Source organism: Eucalyptus grandis, chromosome 10, assembly GCF_016545825.1.
Source record: "Eucalyptus grandis isolate ANBG69807.140 chromosome 10, ASM1654582v1, whole genome shotgun sequence".
In the NCBI taxonomy this organism is placed as follows: domain Eukaryota; kingdom Viridiplantae; phylum Streptophyta; class Magnoliopsida; order Myrtales; family Myrtaceae; genus Eucalyptus; species Eucalyptus grandis.
This window is the reverse complement of record NC_052621.1, coordinates 15061501-15069909: the sequence shown is the minus strand read 5'-3', so window position 1 is coordinate 15069909 and position 8409 is coordinate 15061501. Positions and strand designations below refer to the sequence as shown.

Genomic DNA, 8409 nt, shown 5'->3' with positions numbered 1-8409 from the left:
ACCTGCAATTGGGGACTTGTTCCCCAAGGGCACGTGTCGTTGATGAATCTCTCGCGGTGGATGAACCGCATGGGCCGCCTTGAAGCACAATTCCTATTAAGCGATGAGTAATGGTAGCAGCAACTATGACGGCGGCGATAGTGGCGGTGGCTTGATTATGGGCCTACTACCTCATCAGTGCTCCCAACATCTCAAGTGCCTAAACAAACCTATCGATTCTGGGATTGCCATGGGCAGTTACCCTAGCACTGACTGGAGGTAGTGTTACTCCACTAATGCTACCCTAAGCCAACACTTTACCATGACCACCTCGAGTATTGACCCTTGTCGACATCCTACCCCAAGTCATTGGTCCCATGGTTCTCTTTCTAGGAGTCCTTTGCTCCAGATCACTCATTACGCAAGTTCTTTACAAAAACCTACTTTCCAATTCCACACAGAATTAGAAGCTGAGCAATCACATCAAACAAGCTACCAAACAGTTATCACTCACATACATCAGCATAAAATAAAGGATGTTCCTACTTACTATCCCATGAATCACTCCAACTACCAACCAGCTTTGATACCACTCTAGGTGAGGATATCATACCTTGGGGCTCCGAGTGCGCGCACATCCCTCGGTGGTTGATGAAATTGCAACGTCCCACGATGCGTCGCCGACCCATTCATTTTATTGCACATGCAAAAGCGAATAAACAAATCCCCTAACAGTGAACAACATGGGATAGAAAAGCAGGATAACAAATTCACAACCAAAACACGCTTTTATACACAAACTAGGTTTATATACAAGACTAGTTTGTCTACCAAAAAGATCAACCCTAAAAAAGGAAACTATCCTACGACCCCCTAGTCGAACATGTTCACTAACCTTTCAAACTCCACAAGCTCAAGGGGCGTCAAGTCTTCCACAACACCATCAAGATGGTCGGTTGTAGCTTCGCCAAAAGCGTCGTCGACAACCACAACGAGGACCTGAAAACCCTAGAGAGGACCCATTCTGTATCTATTGAGCCTGCGGCGAAACCATGCCCTATACCGATGAGGTACCCTCTAAAGTAGGCCCTCATCGACCCAGACGATGGTCACTGACGAGCTCATAGACCCAGACCCCGTGGCCTCCGAGAACAAGGTAGTTAATAACCAGCTTAGTAACCCTCCGAGGCTGACCATAATGAACCAGTGGGGCCACCATCTAAAGACCTAAAAAGAATTGAGCCCACAACAGGATGAGACAACATCTCAGTAGCTCCACCCCTAATCTTCGACTAGGAAGGAAATATGCCTAGCCACACAATCACACAACCACAGAGACTTACCTCATCTCAGATCCTCTTTGCATGTCAGCACAGTTCATATAGACAACCATATGCAATAATCAAACTCAATCAATTGGAACACCACCACTTTCATCTCAATAAACACAAGGGTCTTGATTATAAAGCCAAATCGTTATGACACGTCTCATACCATGCCATACAATTTTGTCTCATAATCAGGCACATCAATTTCACTCAACATGTATTCCAATTTTTAATCACAGCCTAATGGGCACGGCCTAGTCAACGTTTGGCGATCTTCTAGCATAACCAAGCATCACCTCATCCCTTGAGTGCGGAAACGTCCACCCGACACACATCGGGGATAGCAATTCCCGAAGGAGCTTCGATCTAGCCTCTACTGCAATCCGGCATCCATTGATAGGGCATCCCCACATAGGGGCACATCCACCCGACTCATTTCAGAGACAGGTTCTCTTAACCAACACACGATCATTCAATCTCGGCCAAGGACACCGTGCATGGCACTCAAATGCAACGATTAAAATAGTGAACTTGACATATTTTCTTTATATTAAAAATACACGGCAAAATAATCATGCATGGGTACACAATCAATTTAAACCAAAAAAGTTGATACCCTTCTTTATAAAATCCCACTATCTGATATAGTCTTTAAAACCTTTTCGGTGTCAAAACCCGACACCCGGGATTTTCTAATTAAATATTAAAATTTCAAAAATTTAGAATAAATAACCAAAATTCTAATCACCACTCAATTTGCACAAATTAACACTCAATTGCATAAACTAAGCACACCACTACAATTAGCAAGAAATTCCCAAAAATATAAATATAAATAATTCAATAAATACCAAAATTAATAAAATAATGCAAATTAAATACCATAAATACTCGCTTAGGCTGGAAACGCTAATCTAACCACCTAAACGGGCCTAGAAAATTTCCAAACCTATCTAAATAAATAGCACGACCACTTTAGCCCCTAATCAATCCGTTCTAACTACCTAACATGCACAATTGAATAATTAAATCACTAATCTACACTAACTAACCACCTAATCCCTAATTAGCCTAAACTAATTATCCATTAAATGTCATTAACTCCCTAAGCAAAGTTTAGCAAGTAAACTCACTGGTTTAGTAGGCTGGTGAGTCCACGACGTTGGCGACACAGAGGTGAGCGACATTCGAGCCTACGGCGACACCAACGGAGGTCTAGACGGGCCTAAAAAAAGGGCCACAAGCTCTTGGCTAGGGCTAAGCTTCGGCCACTGCTTGCAAGGTCGAGAGGGCTGGTCGAGGTGGCAAGCTGGGCTGGAATGGCATGGGATGGGCAACAATGGCTACAACAAGGCCAGGCGGTGCTCAACAGTGGCTGGATGGCGATAGAGGGGCTCCAGCAAGCTGTGACGGGCTAGACAAAGGCTCGGGATAGCAACTAGGCGCGACAAAGGCGTGGGCGAGTGGGACAAGCACGCAGGTAGGCGAATGGCTCGTGAGCAGCGTGCGGCGGTCCAGCAGCTCTAGGCAGGTGGTCGATGGGCAGGGGGGCTTTCTCTGGTTCTCTCTGAAACTTTTTAGCTCAAAACTTGTACAGCAATGGATAAAGTAGGTCCAAGCAAGAAGAAGAAGCCAACTGAAGAGAGAGGGGTCCCATTTGCCTCAAAGTCAAGCTAAATATCCCCTTAGTGCTCATTGCTTGCCCCCACCACTCTTGGCTATTATCCTCAGCCATTTTCCTCACAAATCTTCCCCAACAAGCCTTGGTAGAAGCTTAAATGTTGCACCCTTCGAATTTTTGTACAATTTTCATCCAATTGAGTTCAATTGAAGCCCCAAAAATTCAGCCAAGGTGCCATCATCCCTCTTATGATTTTTCCTCGTCAATTGAACCAACTTGACGGCAAAAAATGCAACAAAAAACGATCCCTCGAAATCTTCTGATCCAAAATAGCCTTACTTTGAATTTTCGCCAAAATCTTGGATTTGCAGAAAAATCTTCGGAGGATAAGTCAACGTTCCTAAAATGAATTGTGACATGACAGTAACTTTCAATTTTTGAAATCGGGTTTAAATTCTCGATTAATTTCAACTGGACGTGATTTTAGCATGACCTAGCCTACCGAGTAGCTTTTAGAAACTTTTAGTGCAATTGACCCGCGGTCGATTATTTTTTAGCTACATTGTACATCTTCGACACATTGGCGACTCTCGGTTGTCATGAAAATCTTGAGATTTCAAATATAGACACAGGGTACAAAAATGACAGAAAAATCGGTCTAGTGCCATTTAATAGAAATTTTGCAATCAGGTGGAATCACCTATATAATAATCGCATACCTCTATCAAATCAACATATCTCTGGTCTCTAATTGATTTTGATGGTGCCATAATGACCCTTGCAGATTAGCATGGTCGAGTAGTCGATTCCTGATCGAATTCTCAAGTTCACTACATTAAAATCCCTTAACGACTTCACCAAATAGACTAGTTATCTCGTGAGTGATCAGCTCAGAAAATAAAACTATAGGAGCATCGATGAAAAGCCGAACTTCTTCAATTAAAAACATAACCTGAAAATCAGGATGTCACATATATGTGATAAATTTATCTCAAATTAATTTTTAAGTTAAAACTTGCGATAAATTTATCCCATAATTGCCATGTCAATTAAGTTATTGTGCAATTTCATGATAAAATTTGATAGAAACTAATGAAAAGTAAATGTATCACAAGCATACTCATTTGGAGTTTATGGTGACTTAAAAATTAGTTTATGATAAATTTATCATAACTGTACTAGTTTGGGATTTTTTATGACTCAATAATTAATTTCAAATAAATTCATTACATGTGTATTGGTTGGTATAAACAAATAAAAAAAGATACCTAGGAATGCTAAAATGCGGAATAGGGTAGATGGGGGCCAATTAGCTGCCATGTCAACTGCTTATCCAATGCCTCGCAATTGCCTGCACTGCGAATAATGGGGTCCTCTGGGGCTTCGGATTTCATGTGCATTTAGTGTGGCAGTCCCTAATGTGCACCATCACTTTTATAATTTGCCAGATTTGCCAGGTTGGAGATGGTAGATCAGTATCCGCAAATACCCAGCTAAAGGAGGAATTCATGAAGATAAGTGAATAAAATTAGGTGTGATGACCCCGAAACTCTAACTTTGCATTGCAAAGTTCACGTGAGATTAATTCACATGACACTTTCACGTGTACAAACTTTATCTAGTAGTTAACTTTTCATGGTCACGTTAAGATTGAGCCATGTGGTATACTCATTTGCAACTTTTACCAAGTGGCTTACTTTCCATAGTCATTTTAACAAATTCTTATCCTTGTGAATGTCTATTTTTCAATCTATAATTCTTCTGCATATTTTGGTAATAAATTTATAATTGTATGTATACATAGTTGAAGTGGCTAACACACAGAGACAGAGGAAAAAAAACTCTGAACAAATTCTTTTCATAGAATGTAAAAAAGGGAGCAGTTGCAAAAGCTTCTATAAAACAGATGACGAAAGGGTTTACAAGCTAGAAGAATTTGCAAAGAGACATATAATGGTCCAATCAATCCATTTCAGCAACGTCCAATCCCCAAATTAATAGCCTCAAATCAGACTAAAATTCACTGGTTTTCTCAAGAGGTTACAAATAGTGCTCGGTACTGCTTTTACTTGAAACTTAATAGATAACTCTACGATACACTAGCACCTCTTTCACTACAATCACTCTCTGTTAACAGATGACAAGGTCCACGAATTTTTCAGAGAATACAAATCAGAATACAAGCATGAAAGTATTCAAGACAGCGAGAAGAGTAGCTTTCTAATTTTCGCCACCTTCCTCAACAATCCTTAAGCCCTTTAAATAATCTTCCAAACTTCATCCTAGCCGTAGGAAGTCTTCTCAGGGTCAAAGGATCCGTGGAACACATATCTCTGCGCAGCAAACCCACCAACCATGACGTAGGTTCGCCCGCTATAGGCTGACCTTAGGCAAGCGCCCCTCCAGAGTGCAATGGAGGTCGCTAACCTATGCCATGGCCTTCTTGACCCACCATCGGCCCATCCATGTAAGTACAACCTATGTGTTTGGAGTGCTTTTTCTAGGAAAAAACAAAAAAGGGAATTTAACAGAAGTAGAGGCTTTAGATTATCTTGCTTGTCTAATCTTCTGAATGCCTACACAAAGAAGGAAATACTACTCTGATTTTTCTCCAAGCTGCTTTTTGTTTATCTAGACCTTGAAACTAGCTAATAGAAACGATTTGAATTTTTTAACACTCGAAATTACCCCTGGAATCACGTGTTGACCATGAGAAAATAATAAGTGAAACGCCCCATTTGGGTCCATAGAGTTAATGGCAAACAGCTTTCGTGGAGACCAATTAAGCTGAGTCTCGATGGGATTCTAGAAGCAAATCCTAGAGTTGGTGGCCGGGTAATTGATTGCCACGTGTCAGGCTATAGGAATAGTGCACCAAATTTGAAGATTAAGTGAAATTAGCATTAGGACTTGAGTGAAAACAGCTACTGCAAGAAATGTGCATAAAATGGGAAGTAGTTATTTACTTGATGAGCAAGTCGTGCAAGCATCGTCGAAGAGTTAGGAGACAGTTGCTTATGGACAAGGGTGCTAAGAAGAATTTAAAAAGATGGAGAATATCAAGAGTGGTGCCCAAGGAAAAGAAATTGACTAATGGTTTCTAGCCCATCCCATAAAATACCACAACCTGTTCAGTGAGGAAGCCCCCGTACAACACAACAACTATCTTTACTTTATTTTATTTTTTTAATCGCATTTTAGTTGTAGCTTTTAAGATTCTTGTCGTTGATTAAATTTTGGCATGCATCTCTATCTGGTCTAGTATCGTTGATTAAATTCTGGTGTTGTTCCACAAGCACAGTGTTATTGATTAAATTCCCGTATTGTGTTTCCTATCCAGGAATATTATTATTGATTAGATTCCAGCTTTACACCTAAAACAAGCTATGCCATAAATTAAATTCTAGCATAATTTAAGTTCGAGGCGTAGACTATCTAGCTACTGGTATCCAGATTGTGTCATTGATTAAATTCCGGTAGAATTTATGCCCAAGAATAGTTAGTCTTCGAGTCATCCAAGTATTTATTGTCAAAATTGCATATATGAGTTGATAAATAAAATTTCCTCCTACATTTGACATTCTCCATCTAAAGTCAACACAAAACTTGAGTCTCCTACAATAAAACCAAAGTGTGACGTTTGGTGAAAGATTTTCATGGGGATCAAAACCAGTGAAATAGAATTCAAATCAAATTAGAAGAAGATCTGATTCTTCTTAAATGTAGAAGCACGTCAACTAGTCTTCACTTCATTGATAGCAAGAGCTACTTCCACAACATTCTTTTCAATCCTTTCAAGCTTTTTGTTGAAAGTTAACCATTTACCTTTTACTCTATAATCCTTCCAAATGTACCAACATATCTTGGTTCTACTAAGTTGTTCACCTTCTACGGTGCATCCAAGCCTTCACTAACTCCTTGTTCAATAGCTTATTCACCTTCTACTCAAATCCATCCAGCTTTTAGACATCTTTTGCATACAATACCTTGTTCAACCTTAATGGAGATAGAGGATGTTAGCTATATGTCCTAAAGTAACTCTGTAATAGTTACATGTTAGAGATTTAAGTTGCGTTATTTATTTAATGGCAAGGAATATTCCATTTGTGGTCCCATTTATATGAATAGGTCCATGAGATCAATTGCAACTGAACCTATACTTAAAGTATTAAGAATATATGTGATAGGTTTATAATTACACAGAGTCTTTTACATAATTCCCTATTGATAGATCATTAAGAGGATGTTGATGATCTTGTTGAGACGGTGTGTTCTTAACCTTCACCATTGAGTATTAGATACCTCAAGGGATGATGTGAGTCACAAGTCATTGGATATTGTGATACCCAAGGTAGATCACAAGTGCTTATCTCGAACAAATTCATTGAACATGACATGCATACAACGATTGGCAACATGAAAGCTTTAAGTAGGGTCAATGACTAATCGTTCATGCTTTGATCTTGTGTAAAATCCTTAGACTTAAGGCACAATGCTAACTTATATGTTGAATTGTTGTGGTTCACAAGTATGCAAATTAACACTTCGTCGAATTGTCTATATACTTGATGGTCATAGTTTTCTCATATATGAAGGTACATGCATACACAATATGGAATCTATCTTCGTGTTATATATGTAGATATACAAGAGAGATGATTCTCATATGTGATCTAATTGTGACACTATATTGAAATCCTTAATTAAGGTTGTAATCGAAAATGAATAGTTCATATCTCGTAGAAATATATGTCGATTAGATTTGGGCATAAGATCAAATTGTTAGATTGATAAACAATTCCATGGCATTTATTCAATAGGGACATAATGAGACAGAATGATTAAATTACATGGTCACCAAAGCAGATAGATTCATTATGTTCCTAAAATATTCACATTGTCTGGATAGCCATGACATATTACTATATGTCACTCATGGTTTGTAGTAATTGGAGATTGATATGGACAATTAGTTCTCTTAGTTGTGCTAATATATTAGTACAAGTCTTATCACTAATTCAGTGATAAACCTAGATGATGTCACACACCATAACTAGCTAAGAATGATGTTTGAATGAAATATATATATATATATATATATATATATATTGTAACTGCATTTGCAATTGCAGTAATTAGATTGAATCATACTAAAGATTCAAGATTTGAAATGGCTTTAGACATTATGAAAATATTAAAAATCTAAAATGAGTTCAGAATCAATGACTACATTTATGATCTGAAGTGAGTACAAAATTAATGGCCAAATTAATGATTTGAAATGGTTTCATAATCAAAGAGTATATAAATGTTTTGAAACAATTTCAAATTTAACGGCCAAATTAAATATCTAAAAAGTTTTCACACTTAACGGCCACATTAATGATTTGAAATGGTTTTAAATTTAATGGACAGTTTAATGATCTGAAACGGTTTTAGAATCAAACAACCAAATCAATGTTGTTAAACAGTTTCAAACTT

At 38.4% G+C, this 8409-nt stretch overlaps 1 non-coding gene across 1 annotated transcript; it reads right to left on the bottom strand.

Moving 5' to 3' along the window:
* Positions 1–5237: 5237 nt before the first annotated feature.
* On the bottom strand, positions 5238–5403 carry LOC120289267. The gene has a single exon (XR_005547191.1). It is a non-coding gene; the product is annotated as a U1 spliceosomal RNA (small nuclear RNA).
* Positions 5404–8409: the final 3006 nt, after the last annotated feature.